Source organism: Procambarus clarkii, chromosome 5 (genome assembly GCF_040958095.1).
Source record: "Procambarus clarkii isolate CNS0578487 chromosome 5, FALCON_Pclarkii_2.0, whole genome shotgun sequence".
NCBI lineage: Eukaryota > Metazoa > Arthropoda > Malacostraca > Decapoda > Cambaridae > Procambarus > Procambarus clarkii.
This window is the reverse complement of record NC_091154.1, coordinates 24044077-24061699: the sequence shown is the minus strand read 5'-3', so window position 1 is coordinate 24061699 and position 17623 is coordinate 24044077.

Genomic DNA, 17623 nt, shown 5'->3' with positions numbered 1-17623 from the left:
CATATGCCTCCTCGTATCTCCAGGACTAGCGAATACCTTCCCACACTCTGGACACTGATGAGTCTTCATCATCTTTATGATAGGTGCAGTTTGTGCGAGGGTTTTCTCCTCCGGGTGAGTGCACGAGTGGCGATAGCGGAGGACGCGTCGGGGCCCAGCGTCAATGTTGACAGGCAAGGCTCGAGTTGTTTCTTAAGAGTTAGATTTGATGTGAACACTTGGCGGTCAATGGTTGTGCTTCTTTACGATATGTGCAGTTTGTGTCAAGGTTTTCTCCTTCGGATGACTTTACAAGTGATATTTATTTATTATTATTTATTTATATATACAAGAGTTCTTACATTCTTGTACAACCACTAGCACCATAACGTTTCGGGCAAGTCCTTAATACTAATTTTCCCCGGAATGCCACCCGCCAAATCGTTGAAAAGCCAGGTACCCATTCACTGCTGGGTGAACAGATTCCTCGAAAATCTAAACCTGATAAGGAAGTTGCTTTAATGCGTGTTTTAACCTATATAGGGCTCCCTTTAATTTTCCATTAGAATTACCCATTAACTGCTGGATGAAAAGAGGCTACAGTTATTGGTACCCTGTCAATAATTCCGGGCCACGATATGAACCCAGGCCAAAGCGCTTGCTAAACGCCAGGCGAGTCTGTTACCACTTCGCCACGGAAACTGCTGATGTGTCAGCAGGCAGTCAGCAGACTGCAGGATGATATCGTCAAAGTCCTGTGTCAATGTTGACGGTTAGGCAAGGCTTGAGTGTTGTTTCTTAGTGTTAAACTTGATGTGAGCACTTGAAATCAATGGTGGTGCTTCTTCTTTATGATAGTTGCAGTTTGTGTTAAGGTTTTATGCTCCTACATCTTCGCGATACGTACAGTTTGCATTCTTATGCTCCTGTCTGGACAATCACTAGCAGCTGTTGACAAAATGGCACCGACTCCCATTCATGCGTTCCAATGTTTTTCTGGCTAATATCTAATTTTTCATATTTCTTATTTTTTCCTTATAACTGGTTTTCTACATTTATCAACTACATTTTTGTTCATCTATTTCAATTAAAGAATATACTTGGAATTTTTTTTATACATAATACATTACGATTATATACTTTTTAAAGGAATCAGTTCTCTCCTGGTGGATAGAATACAAGTAATATCGTAAACAAGTCGATTCACCTGCGGACTTTGGTACCTACTTAACCAAACCAAGCTCAACCCAACCTAACCCCAAACTAACCAAACCTCAATCAACTAGCCAAATACGGCCTAACCTAAGCTAATACAGCCTAGGATAACAATATATCGGTTTTAACCAACAGAAAACATGCACAGCAAACATGGACATAACACCACCAGAAGGCAAGAAACTTACTTTCTGAGGTTGGAAGAAAACGCGCTCAGATTGGGGACTTGTTTATTTTATAATGGTAAATAATAAATTAATAATAAATAATAAATTAATAAATAATAAATAATTATTATTATTATATGATAAATAATAATAATAACAAATAGTATAATGATAAGCAATTATTTTTAATGAATCAAATAGCTAATTAGGGTGAATGATAAATAATTAGTGACTAATGCTTAACAATAAAGTATTAAAGAATAATTATAATGAATAATCATTATAATGATAAAGTATTAAATCAATTACAATTAACGTGAGACTTGCTAGAATGTTTTATGTATCATTTATTCGCTCTGTGATTGACTACAATGCTCTACATCTCACACTGTATACTGACAAAGAGCTGAAATCTCTTGAAACCTTGCAAAATGAAGCTATGCGTCTCATCCTTGGGGCTCCAAAGTCCACGAGAATAGTTAATATGAGAGCTTCAGGAGTAATTTCATATGCCCTTAAAATTCGCTCCCTGACTATCATATTCAAAACACTCGTCGTCAGGCATGTTTATAAAAATATCTTGTGCTTTACCCCTAAGCCGCCTCTGCAAGATTTTCACCCACTCTTCCCTTGTCCAGTTCATGGACATGGCTAGTCTCTGAAAATGGTTGAAAAATCTTTCAGGGTCTGACTCTGAAAATTCAGGTAAGTTATGTTTTTTATCAGAAAGCCTGAGGTTTGAGTCCCCAGTTGGTGGTACTATTCTTGCCGCCTCATTTTTGAGCCTTTGCTCTTCCACTTTAGCATTTTGTTCTGCTACTCTGGCCTCTTGCTCTGCCAGTCTTAACTTTGCTAGTGTTAATTCTAACTCTATATTTCTACTAGCTACACTTTCCCCTGAACTGGGCTCGCATAAAATTGTATCACTTGGCACTAGTTCTGGGTCTATACAATGCCGTAAAATTTCATTCACCAAGGTCCACTTTTTATCAGTGTCGTTTAACTCGAGATCAAATTCCTTGCCTAACAATACTAAATTTGCTTTGGTGAGCTTCTTAATCTCTACCACTGAAGGATCCTTTGCCAGTTCCTGCATTTTAGATGCCATCATTAATAACTTTAGCTCCTAGCAAAGGAAAAAATTAAAAAATAAAAATTGGAAAAAAAACAAAAATTTGCATGGCCCCTAACACAAGGCCACACTAACCTCAATCGTGAAGCGATCCAGCTGGGTGTTCAGTCAGTGCGAGAAAATCCTTTGCTAGATGAGCTGGACCCTAGGCTAACACACAATTAACCATTCTGCGGAAAACAAGAATTTTTAGTTTTGGCACTCAAGAATCTATTTTTTTTACAATTATATAAGGTTCCTCCCGGTCAGGCCCCCACTTGTTAAAAATGGTAGTCTGTACTATGGGGGATCTAGTATAAATGGATGTAGGGGCAGTAGTTAGCATTAAGAGTTATCAATATGGGAGATCTAAAAGGCCCGGCCCCCAAAATAAAATATCCACAGTGAATATTAATTGGCTACAAGATAATGTCAGTCTAGAGGTTGATCATAGATCTACACAGGAAGAATGGATACTCCTTTAACTAACTTACTTATTTATTAACCTCTTAACAACCCCCCATATACATTCACACCAATAACAATAATAATAATTACTTTACCACACTATCTTACGTTAAAAGCCTTGGTCCACATAAGCAGGATACAAGGTTTACACTGAACACAAGCTAGGGTAAAGTTCTAGTAGGGAAGCACTTGAAGCTTGGGCAGCTTAGGGGGTAGTGAGCCCACGTGGTACCTTAACACAACACTACACTAATGGGTACCCAAAACACTGGCAAATACTACCCCAAGGTCTCCACCAATCTTACAAACCCAGAGTAGGCACACTTAAAAAACACAGGACTTAACTTAATGGTACAGGAACTTAAGGTAAGGGAAATAAGTAAGAGGAAAGGTAGAGCAGTGCAGAGCAGCTCAGAAAGGTCTTGACCCCCACGAACGCCAGTCAGAGAAGGCTGAGCGTCTCCACTATCCTCCCTCAGTTCACTCGCTGCCAGCAGACTACTCAACTAATCGTATAGCATTCCTATCCCAAGTTTACTCAGGCTTACTTTACAAATGATTAGAAAGTATTAGTAAACATAGTTGGTGCCTATTTTATTATATAATAATCAACCCCAAGCTTAGTCTTTACATGCTCTGTGAGAAACAAGAATCGTCTTACGTCTGGCAGGGAAGGTACGACAAATGCACCTCACCATGCGTCCCAATACTATAAGGTAGTTTATTTAGCTCAATTTTGACCTCTGGTTTCCGAAGTGATATCAGTTCACCCAGTGAGCCAACTGCACGCTGACTTTGTCTCCAGTAGCACAGAGCATCACCTTCACTCACCAGACCACTCCACAAGTGATCATTTGAATTTCATCATGGAATTCCAATTGACTTATAATCGATCCAGCAATGCTGCTCAGTGTAGGAAAAGACCATCGATAATGGATACTAGTTCTGAAAGTGACGGCGAGTGTCATCACGTGAATAAGGCTAACAGGACAAGCCACTCCATGACGACCCATCGCCCATTAATCTCTCCAGCTTCTCCAGCTCTCCCAGCGCCTCAGACTAGATCTACGCTTCCAATCTTCAAAGTGCAGCACACCGAAGGTAAGTCTTCCTACGCTACTGTAGTGGACCTGGAAAAAGAGTACCCTCAGCTCCAGGTCAGAGCAAAACCTAATCTCAAAGGAGAATACATTCTGAGGCCTAAAGACGAGTCGGCCGCTACGATTCTAAAAAATTACGCAAAATGTGAGGAACTGAAACCAGAGGATAAAATAAGTAAAATCATTGTCCTCCACTATCCCTTGCATATGGCCCTTGGCCATCTCGAAAAGCTGAACTATGTGGTGTCAGCAGAGAGATGCCAAGTACGAACCACAAAACAGGAAACTCGACAAGTCCTTCTCACAGTAAGAGGACGGATCCCGGAGAAACTTGACCTTGAAATCTGGGGTGTGTTCCAACACACGCCTTACACCCCAGAACCCCTAAGATGCTTTATATGTCAGAGATTTGGGCATCACAAAGATGGCTGCCAACGCCCAGTGAGGTGCGGAGTCTGCAGCCAGCCCCATGATACAAAAACATGTATTGATAAATTCAAGGCAAACCACCCTGTTCAGGCAAAATGCCCAAATTGTTCCAAGGCACATCATACCTGGAACTTAAAATGCCCTGAAAGGCTCAAAAGGCTTCAAACGAACCCCACCACGCCTACAGCGGAGCCGAAACCCCCACCAAAACGAATACCAGCTCCCATGCCCACTAAAACCGCTTGGGGTCTACCCATTCAGGAAGAGGGGGCACACGGCCCTTCACCATCGGCCATGGTGAAGGGTGAGAAGACAGTACAGGACAAAACGAAAGATGGAGGACACAAGAATCATGTTCAAAGCAGTCGGCCTCCCATTTCATCCAGCAAGCACACTGGGGCCAATAGGAGTAGCAATTCCAGTGTCAAAGTTACCACCGAGAAGGGTCTAAAAGCTACTAGGCCCCAAACCTGCACAACATTAAATAGTGCTCCCACTGAACTGGACGCTCTCTGGCCAATGCTCAAAACTTCGGTCACTGAGTTGATCGAAAGTCTGCTGTCTTCGCATGGAATCAAGCAAACCACAGAGACTCGGAAGACAATTGAGCACAAGCTCAAAAAATTCGAAGATGTAATATCTACACCGTCAAGACAGCAGGGCAGGAGACACCCCCATAAAAAACAGATAGAGTCCAGCTCGTCGGAAAGCGACATTGATGAGTCAGTTTCAGGTCCACTAAGAACCTATACACCAATTGTAACTTCCATGGCGTGTTCATCAGACTCCATGGATACCACGGAATTATCAGCAAATTCCAAGAACCTAGAGGTCTAAAGATCCTGCAATGGAATGCGCAAGGACTGCGCACTAAATTGCAACACTTGCAATGCATAGCAGCAACCAAGAGCATAGACATCCTGATACTACAGGAGAGCTTGCTTCGAGCCGGATCAGAACCTAAAATCTCAGGCTATCGAGGCTTCTTCCTTCCATGGATCAATGGGCAATCCAGGGGATGTGCAATCTATGTAAAATGTGACCTGATCTCCAAATCCATAACCAGCCCACCCAATTGTGGAGCAGGGACAGAGGTAATGGGAGTCACCATTGAGTTAAGACACGACAAACTTGAAGTGTTCAATGTGTACAGGTCTCCACAAGCCGAAATGGATCTCTCTGTGTTATTTGGACACGCGACAACAACAAACACAATAATTTGTGGAGATTTTAATGCCCATCATCGATTGGCACTGGGCCTCGAACAGAAAAAATGAAGCCGGCATACACATTACACATCTACTGGACCAGCTTCCAGAAATACAAATCCTAAACAAGAATGAACCTACCCACATCCAAGGAGGCAGATTAGACCTAACCTTCGTTTCAGCCTCCCTAAGAGATGCAGCAACATGGTCAGTTGAGCCCACACTCACAAGCGACCACTATGGGGTCCAAATTGATCTTCAGTTAGACCTACCCACCCCACCTCCGCCTCCATCTGAAGCCTGGAACTTTGCTTTAGCAAACTGGGACCGATTTCAAAACCTCATTTCAGAGTGGCAAAGAAACTATGATCTTCCCGAAGACATTAATCAGGCAGAACAAGAATTTGTCAAAGCGATTCAAAGTGCAGCCAACCACTCAATCCCACTGAAAAAACAGTCCACCGGACACCATAAAGATCATTGGTACTATTGCGAACGTGTCAAAGAACTCAACCATAGACTCAATAGAACAAGAAAGCTATACAAAAAGCAGCCAAGTGACCGCAACAGGATCTTACTTTGTGAGGTCAAGGAACATGTACATCGAGAGACCAGACAAATAAAAGAACAAAAGTGGCTGGAATGGTGTTCACACCTGAATGAACACACCTCTCTCGGAGAGATGTGGCAGCAAATTCACCGGGCCAAAGGGAATAAAACTCCTAAAGCTCCACACCCCAAGGATCCTCAACAGGAAGCCGAAGTACTGGCAACCAGGTTTGCAGAGAGAGCAGCCAGCAATCAACTTCCACCAGATGTATTAGCAGTACAGACCGGACTAGAGGAAGAAAGGTGGCACAGAATCCTTACAGCATGTGAAGAAGTCTCTGACACTAATGCCCCCTTCACACTGGATGAGCTCAATCGGGCTAAGAAAAACTCCAAGGATACATCCCCTGGAGCCGACAAAATAACCTATAAAATGATTAGAAACCTCGGCCCAGAGGGAGACGCTGCATACCTAAGGTTAATTAATTTAGCCTGGACTTCTCAAACTAGACCTTCAGCTTGGAATAGAGCAGACATAGTGCCGATCCCAAAACCCAAAGATCCAGCTAATCCCAGGCCCATCTCTCTCCAAAGCTGTGCAGCCAAGACGGCTGACAGAATGGCACTCAACAGACTGGAGTGGAAAATGCCTAAACTGCACCATGATATGTATGCCTATAGAAGAGGGGTTGGCATAGTGGAATGTATTACAACTCTGTTAGCCCACTTGAATGACACCAGGAATGCTGATATTCCTGGACCTCGAAAAAGCCTTTGAACTGGCTAGCGCCCCAGCTATTCTCTGCTGCCTCATTGACAAAGAGGTCAGAGGCAACCTGCTCTCCTGGACCAAAAACTGTCTCATAAACAGAGAAGCAAGAGTAAAACTTCATGGCACAGTCTCTGAGTACAAAAGACATGAAAATGGTACACCGCAAGGAGGTATTCTCAGCCCTCTTCTCTTCAACTGTTTAATGGAAAGAATAATGAGGTTGAAACTCCCACATCACTGCAGGCTGCTAAACTACGCGGACGACTTTGTCATCATCATAAAAGGAAGGGATGCGGCGCGCCTTGCACCCAAATGCTTAGACTGCATCAGTAAAGAGGCAAAACAGATTGGGATCAAACTCAACCCCTCAAAGTCAAAGGCCATGCCCATAAAAATAGCGAAGCCCAACATCCAACTCACAGTACAGTGTCAACCAATAGAATGGGTCGACACCTATCAGTATCTAGGAATCATCCTGGACACACACATGAATTTTAATGCTAAGGTCACTTACTTGAGAGAGCGAACTGCGGCCCGGACGGCAATCCTCAGGTCGCTAACCTCCCTTTCTGGAGGAGCCAATCTGCAAGTCCTTCGCACATACTATGTACAGGCAGTCAGATCAGTGATCGATTATGCCGCACCTGCACTCACAAATCTATCACACCAACAGTGGAAAAAGCTTGAAGTTGCCCAAAACAATGCTATGAGAGCTGCACTGGGAGCCCCCATGTGGACCAGGCTTGAAACTCTTAGACTGGAGACGGGTTTGCCCTCTCTACAAGAAAGAATATCACAAAGGACAGCTACAATTGTCAGTAAGATAATTATTTCTTCTGATCCAATCCCAGTACGGCAGGCCTTGGTGGTTGGACTAGGCCAAAACAATGGAAACTCTTGGGTTGCAAGAGCAGGAAAAGTCCTAAACAGACTACATTTAAAAAACATGATTCTTGATAGAGAGGATGATCATCCACACCCAAATTACACTCCTTCCGCGCCGTGGGAAGAGCCTACTTTCAAAATAGTAATAGAAAGTCTCCCAATGAAAAAGGCTGCCTATGATCCGACAATCCTAAGGCGCATAATAGAAGAGCAAATGTATAGCATAGCAGTAGCAGGAGCCACCCACATCTTCACAAACGGATCGGTGGACACAGAATATGAGAGTGCTGGCGCTGCTCTTTGCACGGCCAGCGTACAGGCATATTGGAGACTGGGAGGACTAGTATCATCAACCCAAATTGAGCTGTTTGCCATACAACAGGCATTCGCATATGTGATTGCACAAAACACTCAAAATGCAATCATACACACAGACTCAAAAGCTGCACTTCAAATACTAGGACAATTGTAAATCGTAAATTGACGATTTACTATAAAACCAGAAAAACGGCCAGCCTACTCATGAGAAACTCTCCAGACACAAAACAGAACGCTTTAAAAGAGACTAACGTCGTCTATGCCTTCAAATGCCCTCTTGGGGACTGTAAGCTCCAAAAACCCAGTATATAGGCAAGACAACAACATCTCTTTCTAGGCGTTTAACGATGCATAAGCAACAGGGCTCCATTAAGGAACATATAATCTCTTCCCACAACCAAACCATCACCAGAGAAATCCTAGTAAACAACACAGAAATCATCGATAGATACAGCGATAGCAGGCGGCTTGACGTTTGCGAGGCACTACACATCAAGAAGTCAACACCAGCAATCAACAGCCAATTATTGCACAACTATATTCTACCCACCTCAAGACTCCGCTCCAATATAGAAGCATCAAGAAATATGGACCAATAGGCTTTCTACAAACACTTCTATTCAATATCCATTGTTTCGTGTTCTGTCTTGTGTTGATGAAATTAATACCCTATTAATGCCACCCCTTGTTCTGTCTTGTGTTGATGAAATTAATACCCTATTAATGCCACCTCTTGTTCTGTCTTGTGTTGATTAATGCCACATCACCTCTTCCACCTCACTCAAATGTAGATATAAAATCGGAGATGCGTAAGTTCTATTCAGTTGTGTATTTGTAAACTAAAGTCTTTGAAAATGTAATAAGTTTTACGAAACGCGCTCGTGTCGCGTCAGACTAGAAATAAAAATGAATTTTGGAGAATTGATTTTTGATTTACCTCCAACAGTGAAAAGAAATGTACGAAAGATTGAGAAAATCGTGTTAGAATTATTAATCTTACTTTTTCGGTCATATTTAATAATATATATATATATATATATATATATATATATATATATATATATATATATATATATATATATATATATATATATATATATATATATATATCAATATCCGTTGTTTCGTGTTCTGTCTTGTGTTGATGAAATTAATACCCTATTAATACCACTTCTTGTTCTGTCTTGTGTTGATGAAATTAATACCCTATTAATGCCACATCTTGTTCTGTCTTGTGTTAATGCCACATCACCCCTTCCACCTCACTCAAATGTAGATATAAAATCGGAGATGCGTAAGTTATATATATATATATATATATATATATATATATATATATATATATATATATATATATATATATATATATATATATATATATATATATATATATATATATATATATGACCGAAAAAGTAAGATTAATAATTCTAACACGAATTTTCTCAATCTTTATTTTATATATATATATATATTTATTTTATATATATATATTTATATATATATATAAATATATATATAAATATATATACATATACATATATATAAGAACATAAGAACAAAGGTAACTGCAGAAGGCCTATTGGCCCATACGAGGCAGCTCCTATTCTATAACCACCCAATCCCACTCATATACTTGTCCAACCCGCGCTTGAAACAATCGAGGGACCCCACCTCCAGCCCGTTACGCGGTAATTGGTTCCACAAATCAACAACCCTGTTACTGAACCAGTATTTACCCAAGTCTTTCCTAAATCTAAACTTATCCAATTTATACCCATTGTTTCGTGTTCTGTCTTGTGTTGATATTTTTAATACCCTATTAATATCCCCCCTGTTATGTCCATTCATCCACTTGTAAACTTTTATCATGTCACCCCTAACTCTTCGCCTTTCCAGTGAATGCAACTTAAGCTTTGTTAATCTTTCTTCATATGAAAGATTTCTAATTTGGGGAATTAACTTAGTCATCCTACGTTGGACAGCAATCGTCAATTAATTCTAGAAAATCTTCTGCTTCACTATTCCCTGTTTTGTTCATCCAGTTTATTCCACTAAAATTAAAGTCACCCATGACATAAATACTGTTAGATCTAGATGCTCTAGATATTTCATTCCATAGATGCTTTGCTTCCATTCTGTCTAAATTTGGTGGCCTATATATAACTCCTATTATAATATTATTTGCTTTTTCGTTTAATTCTATCCAAATAGTTTCTGTATGTGGCTCAGTTTTGATTCCCTCTTTGAGACTACATTTCAAATTGTCCCTAACATATATGGCTACTCCCCCTCCTCGTCTAATATATCTATCTGTGTGAAATAGTTTAAATCCATTTATCTGATATTCAGCTAATAGTTCTCTATTTTCTACATTCATCCACGTTTCGGTAAGTGCAATAATATCTATTTTTTCTGTGCAGACAAGAGCATTTAATTCATTAATTTTATTTCTTACACTTCTACTGTTAGTGTAATATATCCTAAGTGAATTGTTATTTTGAGGCCCTTTTCTTTCCCTGATCATTTTGCCAATTCTTTTCTCCCACGAACACATACTTTTATTACCTCCTTCCTCCAAATCAATTCCCATACCACTATCTACTAACAGTTTAAACCCAAACAAACACCTCTAACCACTGGTTCCAACGAGTTCGCAACAGCAACAACCCCAGCCCTCGATAGATGCACCCCATCACGAGCAAACATTTCATTTCTTCCATAGAAGCGTTCCCAGTTGTCTATGAAAGATATTGCATTTGATTTGCAATATCTTTCCAGCCGGCAATTGACACCAAGTGCCCTCGACATCCATTCATTTCCCACTCCCTTTCTTGGAAGAATGCCACATATGATCGGGATTCCTCCCTTGCTCCTAACTAATTCAATAGCTGTCCTAAATCTCTGCATTAGTTCCTCACTCCTAACTCGCCCAACATCATTACCCCCTGCACTAATACAAATAATGGGTTTGTTCCCATTTCCCGTCATAATATCATTCATATGCAGGCGATGAGTCACAATAACGTGGCTGAAGTATGTTGACCAGACCACACACTAGAAATTGAAGGGACGACGACGTTTCGGTCCGTCCTGGACCATTCTCACAATCGACTTGAGAATGGTCCAGGACGGACCGAAACGTCGTCGTCCCTTCAATTTCTAGTGTGTGGTCTGGTCAACAATATCATTCATGTTTTCATCAATATCACCAATTCCAGCTCCCGGATAGCAAACCCTTAATCTGTTCCCCCTATCTCTGGCACAAAACGTTCTGTCTAAATACCTCACCTGGGAATCTCCCACAACCAAAATTCGCTTCGGTACCGCCCTAACTTTCTGAGCAGCCTGAGGGGCCTGCGCTCCGCCGTTCCTCGCTGCAGGCGCACTACAGCACTCGTCCTCCAACACGGCAAATGAATTTGCCGTCCTTAGGGCGTCTGTAGGCGGCCTTGTCAAGGTCTTCTTAAGACCCCTGTCTTTCACTACTCTCCACGATGAGGTCTCGTCAACACTGGTCTCCTCCTTCGTTTCCTCTCGAAGTCTCAGCCGTCGTACCTCCTCCCGCAGGGAATCCATCTCTGCTCTCAGAGCTCCAACCAAACTCACCAAATCATTCACTAATCCTTCCATTATTGCAATAATAATGTTACTCCAGAGCTCCAGCTAACAGAACCTCTCACTGTGACAGCACCTGACTGACTGCTCCATATATACATCTGGGGTAATTTATGACAGAACAACTGACCACTATCCTACCTTCCTCATAGCAAACTTGGACACATCACCAGAAACCAAGAAACTCTCATTCAGGCTACATAGTGAATCAGCTTTAGGCAATCTCTCTAATGCACTTAACAATATTAACTGGGAATCTGAATTTAATAATACACAGGATATAAACTCATCAACTAACCTCTTTCTCTCCAAAACTCTAAGCCTCTACAACACTCACTGTCCCCTCCTTACCAAACAAGTAACTGATAAAAGAAAAAATAACCCGTGGCTCACAAGTGGCATAATTAAATCAATCAACAAAAAACATGAATATGAAAAGAAATTTAGGATTGGCCTAGTTACAAAGGAAGTAGTTAAAAGGTACTCATCAGTGCTTACCAGTATCATAAGAAAAGCAAAACTTTAATATTATGAGACTAGATTCAAAGAAGCAATAGGCAACATGAAAAGCACATGGAATTCCATCTCTATTATCCTAGGAACTAAACAACACTCCCACAACCAGATAACACTCTCTAAGGACGGCCTTACACCGTCATCTGACTTAGAAATGGCGAATGAATTTAATAGCTTCTTTTCATCGATTCGTGCTCACCTTGCAAGTAAACTCCCACAGACTCAGCCACATATCTCTCAGGCAGCTATCCAAACTCTCTTCTCCTTTCACCAGTCAGCCCGACAGATGTTGTGTCCATCATACACTCACTAAAAACCAAAGCTGGGAACATCAGTGAAATCCCATCCATTGTATACAAGAGCGCCTCTCATGCCCTTGCGCCACCTATATCTCTGCTGTTCAACAAATCCCTTAAGTGTCATACCTTCCCTGATATCCTTAAAAAAGCAAGAATAACGCCAGTTCATAAAGGAGGTAATCCGGCAGACATAAACAACTATAGACCAATATCGAACCTACCCATTCTATCAAAAATATTTGAAAAAATTATCTACAAACAGCTCTACTCCTACCTCGTAAAATTCGACATTCTTAGCCCCTGACAGTTTGGCTTCCGCTCCCAAAAGAGTACCAACGATGCAATTATTAGTCTCCTTGATATAATTTACTCTGCCCTTGACAAAAATGAGTTTCCGATTGGACTCTTCATTGACCTGAGAAAGGCCTTTGATACTGTTAATCACGATTACCTCTTATGTAAACTCCATCATTATGGAATCCGAGGCCATGCACTGGACTATATCCAATCCTATCTTAGTGATAGACACCAATGTGTAGCCATCAATAATATAACCTCTCCCATTCTACCAATAACCGTTGGAGTGTCACAGGGCAGCATCTTGGGACCTCTTCTATTTCTTATATACATCAATGATCTGCCTAATGTCTCTAACATTCTGAAACCTATTTTGTTTGCTGATGATACTACCCTCATCTACTCCAACCCCAACCCACATACATTAAATGATGTTGTTAATAATGAACTAATAAAAGTCCACTTATGGATGTCAACCAACAAACTAACACTTAACATAGAAAAGACCTACTACATCCTATTTGGAAGCAAATCTACAAATGCAATTCAGCTTCAGATAGACAATGTAAACATTAGCAATAAAAATGATGGAAAGTTTCTTGGCCTATTCCTAGACAAAAGACTCAACTTCAGTACCCACATACAACACATAACTAAGAAAGTCTGTAAAACAGTTGGTATACTCTCCAAAATCAGATATTATGTACCTAACTCTGCTCTCATCTCTCTATATTATGCATTAATCTATCCCTATCTCAACTATGGTATCTGTGCATGGGGTTCAACCACTGTAAACCACCTCAAGTCCATCATCACCCAGCAAAAATCTGCTATCAAAATAATATCAAATTCTGCTTTCAGACAACACTCAGCCCCCTTGTTTAACTCCCTAAACATGCTAAACATAATCTCACTCCATAAATTCTCTTGTGTCAACTACATTTACAAAACCCTGTTCTTAAATGCAAATCCTGCTCTGAAACTCTTCCTGGACAGATGTAATAGGACCCATTATCACCACACCAGAAATAAATATCTCTTTGATATCCCCAGAGTTAAACTTAATCTGTGTAAACACTCTATGTAAATAAAGGGACCCAATTTATGGAACTCACTCCCTACTGAATTGAAAAGCTGTCCAACTTTTACATCATTCAAAATCAATACTAAAAAGTACCTAATTTCATCTTCATAGTTTTCACTTTCTGCCTTAAAATTGCACTGTATCTATTGCTACCCAATCTCCCAACCTTTATGTTCCCAATTTGAACATCTTTACCATTGTGATCATTGCTGTCTTCTTATATGTGCTGCCAATCTGCTGTATGGTGTTTATTAATCTTGTTTATCTGTATCTTTTGCTACCCAGTCTCCCAATCTTTATGTACCCAATCTGAACATCTTTACCATTGTGATCATTGCTGTCTAATATGTGCTGTCAATCTGCTGTATGGTGTCTATTAATCTTGTTTAAATTACTAATCAAGCTGTCAATGTAATCAATCAGAGCTTTAATATAACAATGTGCTTTAATATACTTACTAAGCTCTCTCATCTCATTTTTCTCTTGCAATGTATCTTTATCAGTTATCAATTCTGATAGAAATTACCTACTTAAAATTATCTGTTAGATTAAGGACCTGCCCGAAACGCTGCGAGTAATAGTGGCTTTACAAGAATGTAAATACTGTACTATCCAATGTATTCTCACAAACCCAATGTACCTTCTTGTATATATATAAATAAATAAATAAATAAATAAATAAATAAATAAATAAATAAATAAATAAAATAAATGGTTTAGTTTGCCACTGCCTGAGTATCGCACGATGGAACACAGAAAATGAAACAGCCTCTCTCACACACTCAAGTAAACATTCACATACTGGAGCACCTTTTCTCACACACTTAAATATAAACTCACAAAATTAAACACCTTCTCTCACACGTTCAAATATACACTCACAAAATGGGACTCCTTCTCTCACATACTCACTGGTGATGAGTCCTCACTGGTGATGCAAGACACTGAATTTTTTCAGTGTCAGAGTAGTTAACAGATGGAACGCATTAGGCAGTGATGTGGTGGAGGCTGACTCCATACACAGTTTCAAATGTAGATATGATAGAGCCCAGTAGGCTCAGGAATCTGTAATTGACAGTTGAGAGGCGGGACCAAAGAGCCAAAGCTCAACCCCCCTTGCAAGCACAATTAGGTGAGTACAATTAGGTGAGTACACACTCACAAAATGGAACCCCTTCTCTCACACACGAGAGAATGGTCCTAAACCGTTTCCTCCATAGAATAAGAACCATGTTATCCCTCCCCCCAGATATATGCCTTCATGCATGGAAGGAGTGTGCAGCATTGCATCACCACCTTTCTTACCCTGCACACTGAAAAGTCATATACCACCTTCCTAGATCTCAAGTCTGCCTTTGATATTGCAAACCGACATGTTATCTTGAGTGAGATTGCAAGAATGAATATTGGTGGTCGACTTCTTTGTTGGATCAGGAGTTACTTATCCAACAGGAAGTCATGTGTGTTTTTCCAGGGGCATAGGAGTGTAACAAGAGACTTCGAACTAGGTACCCCACAGAGAGGTGTCTTCAGTCCTTCCTTATTTAATATCTTAATAAACACGCTGTTAAACTCTGTACAGAGTACACCCAACGAGCACACCACTAGCTATGCTGATGATATAATGATATACACCACTTGGCATGCTGATGATATAATGATATACACCACTTGGTATGCTAACACGCACAACACTCTTAACTCTGTTTTAGTCTCATATCAGGACCTAGGTTTAGTCATCACAGCAGAGAAAACAAAGATACTAAATCGGCGCCCACCCAGGAAGGGAGGAGCTGTTCGCAAGATGCAACTGTCTGATAGCTTCCAGCTTGACTATGTAAAGATTCAAATACCTTGGCCTTCAGGTGCCACTGTATGGTCCTGTTGTATTCAGACTCTGTCGTCAGTATAAAGAGAGGCTCCGAGCTCTCAAGGCTGTTGCAGGTTATCACTCAGGCTATCGTGCCAATCTCACAATTGTCAAAATAATGTAGCTTGCATACATCAGTTCTTTAGTGGATTATGCTGCACCTCTGCTTGCTTTGATGCCTGAAAGAAAGCTTGGTGGGCTTGAAAAATTGCAGAACGAAGCCTTGAGGATAATCCTTGGGTGCCATCGTACCACAAAGATACTTAACACTCTTAACATCCTTGATGCCTCAAGGTATTTAAAAAGTACCTTTACCTTAAAAGAAAAAGGAATTAAAAGGTCCTTGACTTGAGGCCTGGGAAAATGTACTTCGATAACAGGAGTTTCAGTATAATCCACAGCGAAATCCCATTACATCTACACTTACACCAATACACAAGAGCCCAATAGGCTCAGGTTAACATAAGGAAATAACTTAATATTCCGAGCGTTCTTGAACGTGTTACTGAAATTAACTGTCAAATTGATATAAAAATGCTTAGGCGAGCTCATCCTAACCCTTGCGTAGCAGCCCTCTAGAATTTCTTTATTGAAGGTCAACATTGTTCGAAATGGATAACTAAAACTGGAACTGAACTCAGAATGAATCAGGTTTCTAATATGTACCAAGAGAAACAACAACGGCCCTTTCCTGCACCGTGGGAGATTACACCCTTTCCAATTTTAATCCCTCCCTTTCCACCCAAGAATCAAATTAGAAATCACCCCAAGCTTCGTCTTGAGGCAAAGCTCAACGCCTTAAGCCATACTGATGCTCTGTCCACAGAGACTCTCTCTTAAATCATATACATTGATGGTTCCCTACACCGCCCCACGGGTGCAGGGGAAGCTTGAGACAAATACAACAAAATTATTAATGATGGTAACAGAGTCCATCTCATGTGGACTCCCTCTCATGTTGGCCTCCGAATGCATGATAGAGCTAATGAGTTAGCCAGAGAATCTGCTTTTAAAAGAGAATTTGAATATAACCCTGGATTGTCGATAAGCAGTCTGAGAGCAATAGTACACCAAGAACTTCAACAAAATCTTGTAGATCTGAGAAAAAGTGAAATCAACACTAGTAATTCCATCTATCAACATACTATCATGCAGGAGGAGCCACACATCTATGGATCATCTAATAAAATCTGCAGACTTCTAGATGTTACTACTGCTCGGCTTAGACTCGGTTACAAGTATCTCTGGGAATTCTCATTATCTGGCGATATAGACCTAACCAAATGTAAACTGTGTCAGGAAAATTATTCGCACACCCTCCGTCACTATGTGATGGAGTGTACACACACACACACTCACCCATCACCGAAAAGTCCCCAGTCATCACCCTCTCCAATCATCACCCTCCCCCAGTCATCACCCTCCCCAGTCATCACCCTTCCCAGTCATCACCCTCCTCATTCATTACCCTCACCTGTCATCACCTTCCCCATTCATCACCCTCACCAGTCATCACCCCCTCCCCTGTCATCACCCTCACCAGTTATCACCCTCCCCAGTCATCACCCTCCCCAGTCATCACCCTCACCTGTCATCACTTTCCCCATTCATCACCCTCACCAGTCGTCACCCTCACCAGTCATCACCCTCTCCAGTCATCACCCTCCCAAATCATCACCCTCCCCAGTCATCATCCTCCCTAGTCATCACCCTCACCAGTCATCACCCTCCCCACTCA